The sequence below is a fragment of the Natator depressus genome, chromosome 4, assembly GCF_965152275.1.
Source record: "Natator depressus isolate rNatDep1 chromosome 4, rNatDep2.hap1, whole genome shotgun sequence".
In the NCBI taxonomy this organism is placed as follows: Eukaryota; Metazoa; Chordata; order Testudines; family Cheloniidae; genus Natator; species Natator depressus.
Window position 1 is genome coordinate 99,963,264 of NC_134237.1, and position 20,363 is coordinate 99,983,626.

Below are 20,363 nucleotides of genomic sequence, written 5' to 3' on the forward strand. Positions count from 1 at the left end.
ATGTTATCAGGAGTGAGACCAAGGTCAGCAATATCAGAGCAGCTGCAAGAGAAGAGGCTGACATGGTTTGCGCATGGAGGAGGGAATGCTAATAGGGAGGCATTTGAGAATAGATTTCCATGAGTGAAGAACAAGATGACAGACAAGTAAATAGTAGGTTAATTGTATACGAAAGGACAGAATGGATATGGAGTGAGCATTGGATCAGGAAGCCTAGAAAAGACTGATCTGGTGACCTGACCCAGTGTAGCTGGGAAAAGGAGAATAATTCTGAATTCTAATCATAGAATCATAGAACCATAGAATATCAGAGTTGGAAGGGACCTCTGGAGGTCATCTAGTCCAACCCCCTGCCCAGAGCAGGACCAATCCCCAATTAAATCATCCCAGCCAGGGCTTTGTCAAGCCTGACCTTAAAAACTTCTAAGGAAGGGGATTCCACCACCTCCCTAGGTAACGCATTGCAGTGTTTCACCACCCTCCTAGTGAAAAAGTTTTTCCTAATATCCAACCTAAATCTCCCCCACTGCAACTTGAGACCATTACTCCTTATCCTGTCATCTGCTATCACTGAGAATAGTCTAGATCCATCCTCTTTGGATCCACCTTTCAGGTAGTTAAAAGCAGCTATCAAATCCCCCCTCATTCTTCTCTTACGTAGACTAAACAATCCCAGTTCCCTCAGCCTTTCCTCATAAGTCATGTGTTCCAGTCCCCTAATCATTTCTGTTGCCCTTCGCTGGACTCTCTCCAATTTTTGTTGGATCATATTAAAGAAGTTCTGTATTAAAATCACAAATGAGTTTGATTCCCCATAGTTTAAGTTCCAGGGTATTACTAATTAAGAGGTCTCTTGGTTTTTGGTACTGTTTCTCTCCCTCTATGTGTGAAACTTGCAAACTGCTAATTGTGTTAGTACATTCTAAGACAGAGTCTGTTCTCAAAGCAATTCTTTGTAACAACAACCACTCACACAGAGAGAGACTCAAAGCAATACTCTGTAACAACAGAAACAGCACCCAGAGACTCCCCGCCCTTTTGTTGTATTCATCTCACTTTAACAATTGTGATTAAAATAGAGATAGAGGATGTATGTGGATGGATGCTTGGTGTGGATAATAACTGAATGATCAGGGAGGTGCCAGCCTAAGAATCCAGTGTCCATCGGCTGAAGAAGGCGTCAAGTGGAAATAACCAGAGGACCCCCGGAGGGCAGACTGGAATCCACCCAACAGCCTCAAGAATGGGAGAACCAAAGAACAAGATAACATCTAGCAGCACGGAGCCGTCAGGAATGTGATATCTGCTGATTGATTCTGTGTTCAGCAACAGCATCATGAAGCAATTCCCATAGACTGGCATACGAAGAAATTCTTATAAAAATGGACTCTAGAAAGTGAGAACTTTGGGGGGGCCTGATTCTGCAAACCAACTTCCAGGAGCATCAGATGAGCATCTGACAAGGCCCTGCTCCCTCCTCATGTCCAGGCCACCTGGCCAGTGGCTTGGCATGAGCAACTCTAAGGCTGGTAACTATGATAACAACCTTGCAGAACCTGTGTGTGTGTGTTTGTATGAATGAATCTGTGAATAAATATGAGACTGAATGGAATGTTATAGCTATAACTGACTGCTTACTATGATTCTTTCTGTATTCACAATAAATGTGGTATTTTGCCTTTTCCCCTTTAATAAGATCCTGCTGGTTTTTATTTTATTAGTATAACATTCTTCCACATCCTTCTTGTAGTGTGGGGCCCAAAACTGGACACAATACTCCAGATGAGGCCTCACCAATGTTGAATAGAGGGGAACGATCACATCCCTCGATCTGCTGGCAATGCCCCTACTTATACACCCCAAAATGCCATTGGACTTCTTGGCAACAAGGGCACACTATTGACTCATATCCAACTTCTCATCCACTGTCACCCCTAGGTCCTTCTCTGCAGAACTGCTGCCTAGCCATTCGGTCCCTAGTCTGTAGCTGTGCATTGGATTCTTCCGTCCTAAGTGCAGGACTCTGCACTTGTCCTTCTTGAATCTCATCAGATTTCTTTAGGTGGCCCAATCCTCCAATTTGTCTAGGTCTCTCTGTATCCTATCCCTACCGTCCAGCGTATCTACCACTCCTCCCAGTTTAGTGTCATCCGCAAGCTTGCTGAGGGTGCAATCCGACCCCTGGGGCACTCCATTTGATACCGGCTGCCAACTAGACATGGAGCCATTGATCACTACCCGTTGAGCCCGACAATCTAGCCAGCTTTCTATCCACCTTATAGTCCATTCATCCAGCCCATACTTCTTTAACTTGCTGGCAAGAATACTGTGGGAGACCGTGTCAAAAGCTTTGCTAAAGTCAAGGAACAACATGTCCACTGCTTTCCCTTCATACACAGAGCCAGCTATTTCGTCATGTCCACTGCTTTCCCTTCATACACAGAGCCAGCTATTTCGTCATAGAAGGCAATTAGATTAGTCAGGCATGACTTGCCCTTAGTGAATCCATGCTGATTGTTCCTGATCACTTTCCTCTCCTCTAAGTGCTTCAGAATTGATTCCTTGAGGACATGCTCCATGATTTTTCCAGGGACTGAGGTAAGGCTGACTGGCCTGTAGTTCCTAGGATCCTCCTTCTTCCCTTTTTTAAAGATTGGCACTACATTAACCTTTTTCCAGTCTTCCGGGACTTCCCCTGATCGCCATTTCAAAGATAATGGCCAATGGCTCTGCAATCACATCCGCCAATTCCTTTAGCACTCTCGGATGCAACGCATCTGGCCCTCTGGACTTGTGCACATCCAGCTTTTCTAAATAGTCCCAAACCACTTCTTTCTTCACAGAGGGCTGGCCACCTCCTCCCCATGCTGTGCTGCCCAGTGCAGTAGTCTGGGAGCTGACCTTGTTCGTGAAGACAGAGGCAAAAAAAGCATGGAGTACATTAGCTTTTTCCACATCCTCTGTCACTAGGTTGCCTCCCTCATTGAGTAAGGGGCCCACACTTTCCTTGGCTTTCTTCTTGTTGCCAACATACCTGAAGAAACCCTTCTTGTTACTCTTTTAACATCTCTCTCTAGCTGCAACTCCAGGTGTGATTTAGCCTTCCTGATTTCACTCCTACATGCCCGAGCAATATTTTTATACTCATCTCTGGTCATTTGTCCAATCTTCCACTTCTTATAAGCCTGAATGATGAATTATAATGAATTGAACAAATATGGAGACTGAAACCTGTCTATGAAGCTCATCTATGAAGGAGATGGAGCATTCTGTAGTGCCAGTCTGAGATTACAGGACAAACTTCCAAAGGAAATAAAGACCAGTACATAACTTACCACCTTCTTCTCCAAGTGAAGGCACACGTCTTTAACTTTGCGTTCTCTAACATGAATACAGAGCAACATATATGTATTTAAAAAACCAAAACCCTAATTTAAAAAAAAAAAATTCACCTCACTCACCGAAAGGATGAAAAAGAGGAAACAAATAATACAGGACAGGTTACATAATGCAATCTCAAAAGGTGCTCAGATACTGCAGTGCGGATGCTGGGATAAGCACCGCTACAGAATAGAAGAGAACCTCTCACACCTAGAGGAGGTTACTTTCTAGGTTAGCATTCGGGCACATGGACAGGCCAGTATGAGGAAACTTCTATTGCTGCTGAAATTCTGATAAGCATCTGTGTCCAGAGCAGCCAGCCTGACCCTTTCTATCCCTGACTAGTTCTTGATTGCAAATTTGACTTCTTCCCCACTCTATACTCCCCCCACCCTCCACCCACTTTTATCTGAAAGGGAATCGACTGTTCCCTTTTCAGGGTCCTCTTTCATGAGCTCTAAATTCCCTGGATTTTTTAAATTTAAAGTTTAAATGACTGGGTTGCTGATTGTCTTTGAACTGATATGCCCTGAGGTATATGTGTGTTTAATAAACACGCTTTTTAAATTTCTGCATTATTTTAAGTTACTAGGATTTTAAGAAATATGGTTAAATTAAACTATTTGGCATGCAAATCTATTTTAGAAGGATGTAGATTTAATCTAAAATTCTCCTAGAAGGAGTTTTTTATTTGTTTTTAAGAACAACTTTTCCTGGCTGTGAAACGGGATGAAGTTGGTGGAGTTAGCAGACAAAGAATAGAATCCAGGGCCAGCTGTCATCAGGCCTGGAAAACTACAGTAGAGCATAAATAAAAGGTTTCATAATTATTCTTAAGTATTAGTTTCAATAATAATTAATTCAGTTTCTCCTCTCTGGAAATTAATCAGTCTCTCTTCTTTCCACTAATCCACATAGAATCTTTGGATCCAATCTTTACAAGTTTTATTGTTTGTAGTAAGATGAGAAGATAAGAGAGAGACTTTTCTTTTTTTCTTTTTCATCTTTGTGTGGAAACTTTCTGGCCTCTTCTGCTAGACAGAAAGGAGAGTGCTAACTGCAGACTTCTGTTGGACAAACACTATAACTTGCTTTAAACACAATAGTGCCCATAATTGAGCCAAACAAACAGATGGCAAAAAGTGTTGAAATAAAGCTGTGTAAGCTCCACTGAGGCAAAAAAATAAATAAATCTTTCTTTTACTTTTGTTTTTTTTTTTCTTACAAGAATGGCACCCTGGGGAAGGTTCTGTCACTGAGTTTTATAGGCCAGGTGTTCTACTGAAGGAAGGCAAAAAGAGGTAAAAAAAAAAAAAAAACCCACAAACTTTTTTTTCTGTGAATGTTTTGCAGGGGAAATCGACAGGCGGGTCAAATATTAACTTTAAAAAAATACCATAATTGGCTTCTATATAGTGAGTCTTTAAATGTTGTCAAGGCTTATTGATATTTATCAATTTTTCTTTTCTCTCTGAGTGTAATAGTTGCTGCTTTAGCTGACTGGAAAAGTAGCATTGAGAAAATTGTTACAACCACAGACATTTTAAATTTAAAAAAAACCTGGTGATTTTTTTCTATTTCTTTCTTGACATACTTTATTATTGCACAGTTAGGAAACAACTTTTAAGACATATTCCTTCCTTTTTGCTTATAAATATGAAGCACTGTTACAACTAATTATAGCAGGAGGAAAAAAGCAATAATGTTGCTATTTCGTATTAATTGACTGGGAGTCTGACTTTATGGCCAGAACAGACATTCATGATCATCTAATCTGACCTTCTGCACATTACTGGCCACAGAACCTAACCCACCCACTCCTGTAATAGACCCCTAAACTCTGGCAGAGTTATTGAAGTCCTGAAATCTTGATTTAAAGATTTCAAGTTATGCAGACTCCCCATCTTCTTTAGTTTTAACCAGCAAGTGACCCGTGACCCATGCCCCATGCTGTAGAGGAAGAAAAAAAAAACAACAAAAACCTACGGTCTCTGCCAATCTGACTGTTGGCAAGACTCACCAGCCAGATACATGGGAAAGAATCCACTGTAGTAACACTCCCCATCTCCAACCATTGGAAATATTTGTTACCAGCAGTCACAGATGGGCGGCATGCCATTATAGGCAATCTTGTCGTATCACCTCAATAAACTTCTCAAGTTCAGTCTTAAAACAAGTTAGGTTTTTTGCCCCCCTCCCTTCAGAAGGTTGTTCCAGAATTTCACTCCTCTCATGATTAGAAACCTTTGTCTAATTTCAAATATAAAGTTGTTGATGAGCAATTTTATATTCACTTGTTCTTGTGCCAACATTGGCTTTTAACTTAAATAACTCCTCTCCGTGTTTATCTCTCTGATGTGGCTAAACAAGACAAGTTCCTTAAGTCTCCACTCATAAAGTTGGTTCTACGTTCTTCTGACAATCTAGTAGCCCTTCTCTGCATCTGTTCCAGTTTGAATTCACCTTTCTTAAACATGGGAGACCAGAACTGCACACCGTATTCCAAATGAGTTCTCACCGGTGTCTTGAATTATGGTAATAGTACTTCCCTATCTCTACTGGAAATACTCACCTCACTTGCTTATTCATGGCCCAATTCTGTCATCCTTTGTCATGTTGACTAGTACCTTTTGCTCCTGCCCTTGTAAAAAAAAAAGTCCTTGATATCAACAGGAATGCTCATAATGCATGAAGTTAATCATGTGTTAGTCTTTGTTGGATTGAGGTGTTACTCTGTGATAATACCTATTGGTTTGAATGGGAGCAATTGTGGAATAAGGTACTACTCCGTGTGAATCAAGGATGATAAAGTAGAGCACTAGTCATTTCAGTGATTTATGCAAATCAGGCAAAGAAGTTATCTATGGCCTATAGGAATAAAGCAAAATGTGGAATTGGTTCATATAAATGAAATTACTGTATCAAAGCAAAACATCTTTAAACTACCTTGATTTCTTGTCTTGACTCAGTGACCAATAATATTTATTGTTTTGGAGAAAATGCATAATGTTGTAACTTAAACTGAAGACTTGTGAAGATTGGTACAGTTTTAAATATGTTTCACCAAAAACCTCTTGCATCTAACATCATCACATAATATTGCTGTAAGGCACAGAATCAACTATTAGATAGTTATGATTTCTATGGAGCAGACAAAACTCTTGTAAAGTAACTTTTATACACAAGGGACAGAAATATGATTGCACTGTCTGAGTAGTCCAACTGACGACAATAGGAATACAAGCACAAGAAAGGCAATCACAATCTAGTTCCTGGTCTTCTCTTGGTAAATATCAAAATGCCAGTTGGCTTTTCACTATGAGCATAGTTTAATTTTATGCATTAACCTTCCCAATTCTATCAGAATATATGCCATGACTGACAGTAAAGTACAAATATGTGGTGTTAACTTTTCCTAGAATGACCCCATAACATAAGTTAAACACTTCATTCTGACTGACTGACAGATTACAAAACTCTGCATTGTTAAAGGCACTTGCATCAATCAATTTCAATCATTTTCCTCGTTTATTCTTACTGGTTCAATTGCCAAACTTAACAAACTAAATTCATTTGGGACACAGGGATAGTAGAAGAGGAATTAAGCAAATTATAAGGGATAACCCTTCAAGCATGTTGGTGGCTTTTGCCTTTTTTATGTACATACAAACAAAATGATTTTTTTTTCTTAAAAATAAAGAGATATGAGTTAAAATTGCCATACACAAATATAAGGTTTTCTTTTGTATCAGAAGACGTTATCAGTATTTTTTTTTTAAACCCACAAAGTGTAAAATACTTCAGGTTTTGAAAGCTCTGTAGGGCTTAGTGGCTTATGGTAGGAAAAATAATCATCTTTATCTAATGGTAGAGTTTTAGTCTAGTTTTTCTCAAAGTAGGAAACAAGTAGCCTTCACACAGTCATTTCCGATAGCCATGGATGTTCAACTTATTGCTGCAAATGATTGCAAGTTGAAGGGTGGGCATGTGATTGATTTCTGCTTTTAAAATGTAACACATTAAAAAGAATAATCTCAACAGATTTGTGCCTTAATATCATAGTTATTTCTACACACAAACATCAAAATAATTAGCTATGGTTTGTGGTAACAAATAGTGAAGTTTGTGAGTCAGATGTTTAATACCTGAATCTAAAATTCATTTTCTAACATGACCCTACACACAATGTCCAGCTGAGCTACTAGCAGCATCTGTTTACTGCTTCAGTATGGTTAAGCTGTATCATCAAATTTAACCAAATTTCTGTGCCTGGAGAGAGGGAATTCTGTGGTCATCTTCCTGCAGAGACATCTGTAGATTTTCAAGTAACAAAAGAAGAATTCTGAGGCATTCTCCCATTGTAGGCACTGCTAGGGGCTCAAATCGCTTCAAAACTAGGGGCTTGCAGAGGGGCAGGTAGTCATTCCCCTCTGCAGATTAGGCTGGGCTTTGCTGAGGGAAATACCTTAGATTGTTCTATCCTGTGGTGCACTGGGCGCTCAGGTAGGGTGCCCTCTCTTTGGGCAGTGGTAGTGTAGTGACTTGCTCAATTTCTAGATGTGTGGTGCAGGTTTTTTTTTTATATTTTTACTTTATTTGCCAACTGCAATATTGAGCCCTTAAATTACTGAGAGGTACTCTCAACCTTAACTTCATTTTAATAAAGTTTTTGTTTTTTTAATCTGGAAACATATACCTGATTTCACCCTTTCTGAATGGGATTAGTGCACTGGTGAAGTTAATAAGATTTCATATTATCTATCAAACCATAAAATGGGTTTTGATGAGCTCCTTCTCCCTGTTTCTGAAATTAAAGGATCAGAAGTGTTCTGTTCTCTCGATTACAAAATACTGTTTTGTTTGTTGCACTGCAAAGACTGTTAGTATGCACACCCTATTCCGTTATGTGGATAGGCAATGGGAAATATGTTATTTGAGGAGACTTGGAATCAGTCAACTGGGATTCTAGTCCCAATTATTGTGACCTCAGTATATTATGCTGGACAAACCTGTTAACGGCTCTGTGCCTCAATTCCCCATCTTTTAAAATGGGGCGATTAATGCCTACCTTTTTAAAAGCACTTTGGGCTCCTTATATAGAAAGGGTGATCTTCTGAAAGGACAAATTCTGCTCTCTTTACTCCCCACTGAACTTTCATAGCAAAATAAAAATATTTCAAACAGGAAAAAAAGTGAGTTGTTCACAATCGATAGCATAAATAATTCCTGTTCCTAAAATTCCCCTGATGACTCAACTTGAGGTTGTCTCACTTAAAATGGGCACCTAGATTACTCACTCAGGCCCACATTTTTGCTAGTCCTTCACACGTTTGTATGCAGAATTTGTGGATGCACCTCTTCTGCCTATGCTAAATGAGTTTGATTTGAATTGGTGTTTTGAATTGTGTGTGTGTGCGCACGCGCACATTCATTCTGCAATGATCCAGATCCATAAAGGATACCAGTCTCTATATCTGCCAGCTAGGGGATTTATGGTAATAATTCATATTGATTTCAGTGGGGTCAGGATTTTACTCTTAGTCTTTTAACTAAAGCTGTAGAGGCTCATGCTTTGGTAGTCCCCAGTTTAGTCCACAGGGATGATCAAGATGGCAGGTGTTATATTTGCATAAACCAGTACACATTTTATTTGCATAAAGGAGGAGCCAGCAAACATTATAGGTATATTTATAGAAGCCAACTCAAAATTTGGCCCTAAATAAGCACTTTCCAAATTAGGAAACCATTGATTGATAGAAGTAGGAGACATGAGTAAATCACTTATATTAAAATCTGCTAGTTCTGGTTTAAGGTATATAAAATTATGACCCTAAAATACCAGGAGGAGAGAAAAATACATATATTTTAATGAAAATACCAATTATCTCACTATATTTTTAAATTGCAGAATACTCAACATACAGTATAATAAGACAGGCAGTTCTCCAAACTGTTCATGATATTCAGGGGCTATACATGATTTACATTTAAACAGCTGTGTGAAAACACAAAAATACAGCAACAGATCAAATGTCAAAATGAATTTGGACACAGTCTGAACCAATTTGGATTACTTCACTTAATAAAAACTCTCATGAAGACTGATACAGGATAGGGGGTCTTAATCTGAAGTGGAGATTATTACTCTGTTTTGATGTATGTTGAATATTAACTAAAGGCATATTACAGAAAAAGCTAATTCTATAACTATAGTGTGCAAGTTGGCTGAGTACCTGGATCGACCATTTTCTAATTCTAGATGTTAACATCTAGCAGGGAAAGGAAAGATAGCCTTGTGGTTAAAATGCAAGGCTGGTACTCTGGAGATTTGCATTCTACTCCCAGCTCTGCTACAGGGTGAGAGCTAGATTATCAGTAAGGGATAGCGGGGAGACAGTGACACATTTCCAGGAGTTAGTTCTGGATCCCTGATTCTTCAAGCCAGTCCAAAGCCTGACACAGCTTAAAGCAGCTAAGAGGTAGTAGTTCTGACACACTCACTTCCAGCCCTTGAGACACCGCTGCTCTAGGAGAGCGATGGAGACGGAGGCAAGAGCCCAGCTGTGGTACAGATGCGCCAGCAGGAAGTTCCCCTCTCGCAGGGGACTATGGTACAGGACATCTGTAGCCTAATTATGTCCCTTTTAGAACACTGTGGCCCTAAACGAGCTAGAGATTCTGACCTTTGCTATGTCCACATAACCTATCTATGCCATTTTGCTTGCCTATAAAGGAGAGATACTACTTGTGCTATTTAACTGGGATGTCATAGAGAAAATTCCATTAATGTGTGAGGTGCTCAGATATTATGATAAATAGTGTATAGCAATAATTGTAATTTGTAGGTATTAGTGTATTTACAGTTTATGAAAGAGGGCATGACCAGCTTTTTTTCTTTTGGTAAAATTCTCTTTTGTCCTCCTGAGGTACAGATCACTCAGCTGAATTGAACACATGTATTGAATATTCTGCACATGTTGTACAGACTAATAGGCCCAAATCCTCAGATGGTGTAACTTCATGGAAGTCAATACAACTATACTTGATTCACCTTTTTGATTGAGGATGCAACTCATATATAATGTTAATTAATGTCATTTGGAATTTTAATAAAGGACTGAGTTACAGAATATGCACAACAGAGATGCACCATATGGATGAGGTATACAAAGTGTGGATGAGAGAGGGGAATTTCAGCACTTGGTTTGTAGAATACAGCATCCTGAAAATTAAATAATAAAAAAGTGAGGAAGGATGGGGGTGCGGGAAAGTGATTTAAGTAGAAACTATTTAATACATTAAAAAGCATCTCACATACAGATGATTTTTCTCTGACAGAAGCTTTGTGTTTCCAGGGATTTGTTCCGCATTATAAAGTCAACTGACGTTAGTCTGATTAAACCATAATTTCTCATTTTAAGTGCAGCGTTCTGTTACAATAAACCTACAAGAAAATAGGTTCTAGGCATCTAATTGGTCTGTTTTGAGTTCCTGTAGTGAGCCAGTTAATTGACAAGTGATTTAGTTGATTAATTTACTGGAACAAAAAGAACAAGAGATGAATTACTTCATTGCTACTCTCTTTTTTTCTGGTGGGAAAGCTCTTAAAGGTACAGCAGAGCACCTGATCTGCTGTCATATACTTTTTGTCTGCGACAAAGAAAGAGGTAAAAATATGTAAGTAGACCTCCTATTGTTCACAGCTGATATACTGTAGAGTAAGAATTAAAACACAAGGAACAAAGAAAATCCATCAGTCAAAATCCTGTTTTTTTTTTCCCCTATAGTTATTTCAGTAAGGTTATATGTTTGTGGGTCTATTATAAACTCTTCTTATAAAATCTTGCTCTCCTCTCTCCAAGCCCCTTAATAACTCATCAGTTGTTCCTGGTGATGTTATTCTGACCCATGCAGCCTTGGGCTTCTCTTACAGACAAACATTTTCAGACTTTGGGGATCATTTAGTCTACATTGCTCCTGTCCATCCCCGCAGCCCTTCTTTTTTGCCTCCAGACTACTTGCCAAGGAGTTGCTTTCATTGTATCCTCTCAATTCATTTCAGTATGGCTAAACTCATCAAATTTATAACATATCAATCCTCTTCCAGCTCTGAGCTATCCACTGTTTGCAATCTTAGGTCTGCCCAAGGGCAAAATGCACAGGCTTTTATCGGGCTAGTTCAGTCAGATCTGTTTTTTAAAGTGTTGGGTTTTTTTGGTCTGAAAATACCGAGGTTATTCTTTTTCCAATTAAAAAAATGGAAATGAGTTTCCAAAGCAAAGCAAGTGCTATGATGAACTCAAAGTAATTTGCAGATGGTGTATATTAATTAGAGAAGGAATTTAGGTCAATTTTAAGTATAATATTTGGAATATTTACTTACTGACTTATGAAAATCTTTTCTGCATCTAAGGTCTTCAGAACAGAGTTGTGCAGAAAGTTCTACAGAGGTAGAAAAAGTAGTGTAGTGTGGCTATTTTTATGTTTCATGACTAGGTAGAAAAGTGGGGGGAACTTTCAGTTGATGAAATACATCAGTCCATTCTTCAAGTGAAAATTAAACAACCTTTTTGATCTGTGGAAAAGAAAGCACTTGTATCAAAAAAGGGGTGGGGGAAATTGCCTTGGAAGACATTGACTGTTTTCTCCCTTTCTATCTGTTGTTGTTGTCTGTTATCTATTACAGTAGTGCCTAGAGGCCTGAACCAAAACAAAGTGCATGGTAGTAGGCACAGCGACATTCACCATGGCATTCCTATAGATTCATAGATATTAAGGTCAGAAGGGACCATTATGATCATCTAGTCTGACCTCCTGCACAATGCAGGCCACAGAATCTCACCCACCCACTCCTGCGATAAACCTCTCACCTATGTCTGAGGTATTGAAGTCCTCAAATCGTGGTTTCAAGACTTCAAGGAACAGAGAATTCTCCAGCAAGTGACCCGTGCCCCATGCTACAGAGGAAGGCGAAAAACCTCCAGGGCCTCTCCCAATCTGCCCTGGAGGAAAATTCCTTCCCGACCCCAAATATGACGATCAATTGAAACCTGAGCATATGGGAAAGATTCACAAGCCAGATACCCAGGAAAGAATTCTCTGTAGTAACTCAGATTCCATCCCATCTAACATCCCATCACAGGCCATTAGGCATATTTACTGCTAATAGTCAAAGATCAATTAATTGCCAAAATTAGGCTATCCCATCATACCATCTCCTCCATAAACTTATCAAGCTTAGTGTTGAAGCCAGATATGTCTTTTGTCCCCACTGCTCCTCTTGCAAGGCTGTTCCAGAACTTCACTCCTCTGATGGTTAGACTACAACAGCAGTTCAGCAAAGGGAGAAAACAACAAATGTCTGCCAAGGCAAAGATCAGTTTTTGGAGATTATCTTCACATTAGCTAAGGATCAAATTATAATGTGTATGTGTTGCGGTGGGGGGTGCAGAGGGGAGTGGGAATCCTTTGACTATTTCATAATTTTTAGGTCTAAAAATGGAAGTTACTTGAAAATGGGATGAAATTTTTGTGGGGTATGTTTTCCAATAAGTCCAGAATACTTCCCCCACCACAAAAAAAAAAAAAAAAAAAAAAAAACCATGAAGAGATTTTGCAGAGTTTTACTTGTAATTAACCATATCCTAATCCTAGCCTACAGCAGCTGTTAATACTGTTGAAGGCTTAGTGTGCTAAGTACGATTACTTTGTCTTAACTCAAATTTATGAAATCTCATCAAATATATTTTCTTTATATCAGCTTTCTATGCCATTTGCTTTACTCCCAGAAACTAAAGAGAACAGCTTTTTAGCAACCTTTGTTGTTATGACATTATATCAGATATAATAAAAAGAAATATTTGATAGAGAGAAAATTTGCCTACAGAAATAGGAGAGTTATTACAGTCTGTTGGAACCAATTATAATCCTGACAGATCATTACAGGTGTATTTTTGGCCTAATGTGGCATACTAAATCATCATGATATTTCTAGAAAGACCCAGAAGACATAGTACTTAAAGATAATGCTGACAATAATGTAGTAATAATAATAATAAAACACCTGAGGCCCATATTTTCAATCTTAAGTGTTTATAGAGTGACTTCTTCAGTTATCTGTATAAAACTGAAGTTTACTCAGTTATGTAGATAACTTTTATTCATTTGGGTATTTAACCTCAGTATAAATAAAAGTTTTGTTTATGTAAATTGGTTGGGAATTTTGATTTTGAGCTCAGCCTGACAAGTTGGAGTAAGAGAATACAATTCCTCTGAAGATCTCTGGGCCAAAGTATACAGTGATGAATTATCAGTGTTGGGCCAAATTCTGCTCTGTAACACCAGCATAAATCCATCTAACTGCATCTGAATATGGTCATTTGGATGAGATCAGAAAATAGGAGTAAGTGGTATCTTAGGCCCAGATCCTCAAATGTATCAATTCCCAATGGAAGCATAGTACTACAAAGTAGTAACTCCCAATGGGAGTTATGTGCCTAAATTCTGTTGAGGATCTGATGCCTCAGTAAGTAGTAACTGGCCCTGAGGAAGTGGAAACTTAGGCCCAGATCCTCAAATGCATTTGGGCCTAATTCCTACTGAGGATGTGGGCCTTAGTGCCTGTTGTACTAAGCTGTATAACTTTCACCAATTAAGCATTCAGGAGGTTATAAAATAAGGGCGAGTTACAAGCTGAGGTGGTTGAAGAGAGTGGTAGTGGGAAAGGCAACAAAGAAGGTGTCAGTTGAAGCAAACTCCTCCCTATCTCGTGTATTAATTAAAATAAAGTAAGAGGCTGACTGCATCTGATTGTAGATGATCTTCCCCCTGCTTACCCCCAAGAGTGAGGAGATGTAGTCATAGGCCTGGTCTGTGACCACACTCTGAGAGGCAAGGTGTGCATCAATGTACAGGAGCTCAGACTAGACTGATCATGATGGTCCCCTCTGGCCTTAAAGTCTGAGATGTGAATCTTGCCCAGTGCTTGGTGGTGGGGAGCATTTAAACTCTGTCCCAGATATTATTAAGGAAAGAAGTTTCTCCTTTCCAAAGATATTGACTCAGCTGCTGGGAAAGTACCTGAGTAAATCAGCAGAGGAGACTATGTGTTCAAATGATTCCCTGACATCTGCATACAGGGGTCCTGTGCGTGTAGATCTTCCACCCCTATCCAGAAAGGGGGCTCTGCCACCACCAGCATCCCCCTTGCTACAGATTCCACAGAGGGGTCTTCAGTGGTCAGTGAATACCCCTAAAGGGAGAAGGTAAGCCAGGGAGTGGACAATGTTCCCCTGCCTCCCTGTACAGTTTGGGGCAGAATACAATGTGTTGGAACTGTTACACTTCTGAGTTGCTGCCCTTCGTCAGCCATCTTCCATCTGATGTGGGAACCTCTCTTAAGAGATGTCCCATGAATTGTCTCTGTCTAGGGAAACCCTCACTGTTCATTGCTCATTGCTGGAACCGAGCGTCTCCCTGGATATAGTGCTGGTATTGAGTTGCCTTTCACCTCTCCTGCAGGTTGGACTGTAGGAAGGAGGCAACTGGGCCTTGTATTGTTTATGTTGCTCCCTTACAGTCAGATTTCCCAAAAGAGCTCTGCTTCCACTGTTGCACCAAAATGTGAGGCCAGATTTTCAAAAGAACTCAAAACATTGGTATTGGGCTGTTTGGAAAATGTGTCCATAAGTGTCATAATGGGAACTTCTGGATGTTGAGCTTTCTTGAAAATCTGTCCCCTAGTGTACACAGTGCTGTACAGTAGATAAACTTTTCCAGTAGATCACTTCCTTGAGGTGCTTATAATTTTAATTTATATGTGTGCTATAGAGCTGTTTTGCCATACTGAGATTGTCAATTAAAAAGTCAGCATTTGTCAGCACTTACTACACTACTTATTTGCAATTAGCAGTTTTCTCAATACTTGCCTTCTGCTCTAGTGCAAGAGGAGTTCAAAAGGCATTTAAAACCTGGATGTGTTTTTGTTGGTTGATATGGAGATGGCCAAATTATACTGCTGCGTGATGGTGTGACAGCAAGCTGCTTGCACATGATATTATGGTCTGTCCACATCAAGGCTAATGTTACTCATTATCTGCATTTTCAAAGCATTTTCACATTATGTGTTTCAGAAGATTCAGCTCACTCAGGAAAGATACATTAATGGAGAGACAGAAGTATTCAGCACAGTTTGTCAGTAGATACTAAGGAGACATGGAGATGCATTCTGTAACAACCCAGAGGAGGCACACTTTGAAATGAAATCAAGTAGTAGTACAGAGCTGATAGTCACCCAAGAAAGACGCATTTTGTAGAAAGTTCAAATGCTGCAATGGATGCTTGAAATAGGGGTTAGAAACAAATGAAATATCCCTTTTCTATCTTGAGAAAATGCTACCTTCCTTTATCAAAACACTATTTAGTTAGCTCTCTGAGTCCCACTCCATTAACAAATTAAGGCAATGAACTACTCTTCCCTTCAAAACCAAGATGCATAGTGAAAAGTTTTCATTAGAGGTAGATAAACTAGTTTTATAAGTGCTATGCGGAGTCTCAGCCAAACACTTAAACAAAACTTTTTTTTTTTTTGAATGTAAGGTTTGGACTTGTTCAGGTAAGCCCGGATCCAGAAAAGCACTTATGGTGCAATAGACTACTCACATAATTAAACTAAGCTTGTGCTTTAGAGTTTTGCTGTATTGGGAAATAAAGGTGTGTTCAGGGATCCTTCACTTTTCCCCTCATTTTCTTTCATATTGTACCAAACTTTCCCTCATTGTGAGAAGGAGGGGCTGGGACATGATTGTCTCTAGAATCTTTCTGTCAGTGCTACTCATGTATCTTTCAAGCTGCTACCTCCCTGTGACAGTGCCCCCATAAGGCTTTATGGAGATATGCTTATGAATGTATATATGACATAACTATAATATGTTTTATGCTACATATGCCATGTAACATATTTCTGTAGAGGTTATGATCTACTGAATCTATTAATCCTATTTGTATGCATGTGTCATTTCTGTATTTGAAGTTATGAATATTGGCTGTGTACTGGCTTGATTTTTAAGTAACCTTTGTAAAGCATTTGGCCAGCTTCTTGAGAAAGGAATGTGCAAATCAAGAAGCACTTAAAGTACAATGGATCTTGGAATGCTCCAATCCACATAAGAAGTCTACTTGAGGACGTTCAAGGTAGCATGTGACCCATGGCTGCTACCTGGTAAGAAACTGAGAGTCATGCATGTACATGTGACTTGCCCAGGTGACTCCAGAACTCCACCTTGGAGCTGGAATTTGCATAGGAGAGAGGAGGGGGTCTTCATCCACAAAAGAAAGTCTATTTAAGTCCATGGGAGACCCCTCCATTTTGTCTTTAGCTGGCTAAAGAGAGAGCCTTTCCACCCGCAGGAAAGAAACTGGAACAAAGGACAGTAACTACAGGGGGTGTGAGTGATTGCTGGACCTGGACTAGAACGAGATTAGTCTGTAAAAGGAAGCTTACTGGATTTGTCTGTATTCAGTTTTATTAGACGTAGACTTGGGTGTTTTATTTTATTTTGCTTGGTAATTCACTTTGTTCAGGCTGTTACTACTTGGAACCACTTAAATCCTACTTTCTGTATTTAATAAAATAACTTTTTTACTTATTAATTAACCCAGAGTATGTATTACTACGGAGGGGGGGAGCTGTGCATATCTCTCTATCAGTGTTATGGGGGTGAACAATTTATGAGTTTACCCTGTATAAGCTTTATACAGGGTAAAACAGATTTATTTAGGGTTTGGACTCCATTGGGAGTTGGGCATCTGACTGTTAAAGGCAGGCACACTTCTGTAAGCTGCTTTCAGTCAAGCCTACAGCTGTTAGGGGATGTGGTTCAGACCTGGGTCTGGGTTTGCAGCAAGCTAGCGGGTCTTGCTCAAACCAGGCAGGGCACTGAAGTTCTAAGCTGACAGGGCAGGAAAGCAGGAGCAGAAGTAGTCTTGGCACATCAGGAGGCAGCTCCCAGGGGGTTTCTGTGATCCAACCTGTCACACTCCCCTTCTATTGGCTCTGAGCGTACCCCTTTCATAGCACTCCCAGCCTTGGGAACAAGTTAGCAAGATCATGAACTGAAATTCCTCCATACAGCAAAGAATCATGCTGCATCTAATCCACCATGCCATCCACTGTTATGAAAGTTTCTGTGTCTGAACTTGATGCATTCCATTAACCAGGGAAAAAATTAGACCCACTTTTCAGCCAAAGAGATTCTACACACAGAAAAGCTGTCAGATCTTTACTGCAAACATAGAATTGGTAGCTCCTTCCTTTCCTGTATTCCCTCCCCATTTCATATCCTGTTGCTCATGTTGGTTCAACAACAAAATAAGCATTTCTCTCCACCTTAGTCCCTGACTAAAATGATAAACTCAAACATTACTGTGTAAGCTATCAAGACAGTTTGTAATGTAAAATTGTAATTTTTGTCAGTAATTTCCATAAACCTTGGAGCAATAGTTGATTGGTATGCTTCTCAGTTGTGAATATTATTTACATGGTGACTGTTTCCTAAAGTTTACCAGAGAGTGGATCTATATTGTGCTATTGTGCACTGTATATTAATCTGTAGTTATACTGAGTCCAAAAATAAGTTGTCCAAAAAATAATCCTTGTTTCTGCTAACTTATTTTTTTTCAGAGCAATCCTGACCACCTTTCAGCAATCTTAACCAAAGGGCTGTATCTTCCTTGCATGGTTGCAAAGGAGGATAATAGCTTTCAGTCACAAGAGCCATAAGGACAACCCTCCAATGGCATTAGATTGTTCCATTCCAAAGTTGTGAACACTTCTAATAAAGAATGCCTTTAGCAGCAAATACACACCCAAGAGCTTGAATGTATCCAAAGACTCTTGTTAGATAGGAAATACTTTAAATGAGAGCTCATAAAAATGTAGTTCTATTTGAGTGAAAGAAGAGTTAAACCAGTTTGCTTAAAAATACTTTCTCCGAGGGGGAAAAAATAGCAAGTAAGATTTAAAAAATGTTTTTTTCTCAAGAAATAAGCATATCAAATTGTCCTCACACAAATGCAATAACATAAAATAATGTGTGATCTTATCGTATTTGCCAAGCTAATCAGAATGAGTTAACTTGTAAGGAAAATCTCTTTATTAATAATAATTAATAAAAAGTACATATACCTAAGTTCTCCAGAAAATGACACTGGTGATTTAGTATCTGGCTGTGTTACCTCAAGTATTGACTTAGACCATAGTCTCAACATTATTATTTGTAGTATATTTCCATAGTGCCTATGAGCCTGGATCAAAGACCAGGACTCCATTGTGCTAAATGCTATGTACACTAAAATAAATATGTACACTTTGGGGTCCTGATCCCAAAGAGACTACATTCGAAGTTATTGGGGGAATCTCATGATGTTGCTGTCTCTTTAAGTAGATAATTCCATGGCACTGCTTGTCCATTTTGTTCACTGGCTAGAGTTCCATGCTGTCTGCAGGATCCCATTGTCATGATTGTCTGTCTGCTTATTAAGAAAGGAGATCTGACTCACCTGCCCTCGTGAAATCAGTGATTATTTTTTTAATAATCTTGGGTTATGAATCTTGGGTTGCCTTATAAGAAGTGGAAATAGATTGCTGTTTGATCGAGATAATTATCACCACAACTGTAACCCTGTCTCTTCTGCTCTATCTTCAGGATGAAATGAGGAATTGTACTTGACATAGGCTTCTTTATCAGTTTCTGTTTACTGAATCTCTCGTCTAGTCTCTTACTTAACTCAGTAAGACAAATTTTGAATTTTATATTTTATGAGATGAGAATTCAGCTAAATGAGCCTTGGCTATTTTGAGGGCCTGGAAAGGTTGAAAGACTTCTAAAAGCACAGCAGCAAAATGCAATGCCATACACATAGTTCTCTGGAACCATGTGATTGTAGAATTAAAACACACACACCCACACACCGATTTATAAATATATTTCAAAGCAGGCACCAAGTTTAGTTCAATATTATTTATGAGCTTTTGGGCAAGAATTTGTGATAATATCTAAAGATGTGCATTGTATGTAAAGTGTATTATGTATTGCTTTTGTTTAAAACATTTCAGTCAGTCGGTCAGAGAGCAGAAGCAACACCATGTGGCTTAACTAACTAATCACACAATGAATCAAGCATAAGCATACAGTTTGGAAATAAACCATAGAATGAAAATAATCAAAAAATGAACAATTAAAAAAAAATCAATAAAAAAGAGTAAATTCTTAACAAATAATAAACGAATAGTTTGAACAGCTGTCCTCATTGGTTGGGTCATCTTATTCATTACCATTCAAACAAAGCTCAATGCAAATAATCTTTTGAATGAAAGTATAGCTTATTATTATTTGTTATGTTTAAATTCATTGACAAGTTCCAATTGCTATACAGAATATAAAGTACACTTCCAGAGCAGGTCACATTTCTGAGGTCAAGCAACAACAGTCTTATCTTTATTCTTCTTCTTGGTTTGTGTCCTTTCGATTTTGTGAGTGTTTCCTTTTCTTTCTAATAAAAGACAGCTATTAACACATTATACTTTCTTCTCTAACTGAAGGGGATGTTTTAATCTTGATTTTTGTGGTAAGAAGTAACATACCAGGGCCCCAATCCTGCAGAGTAGGCAACTATTTGCACTCTGTGAGTAATCCCACTGAAGTCAAGAGGGTTACTTGCAGTGTGTACAATTAAGCAGGTGTCTAAGCTTTTGCAGTGTGTACAGTTAAGCAGGTGTCTAAGCTTTGGGGGCCTACATTTGTTTATATGGACCACACACTGCATGTGGGTTGCATATCTATCATTACCATATCATAATTAACCACTAGATTATCATTCACAAAACATAAACTGGTGCAGTAATCCAGAAACTAATCAATAAAGCCATTGTCACCACAGTGAACTTCTAGCATCTTAAATTCTTGACAGGGCATTCAGAAATA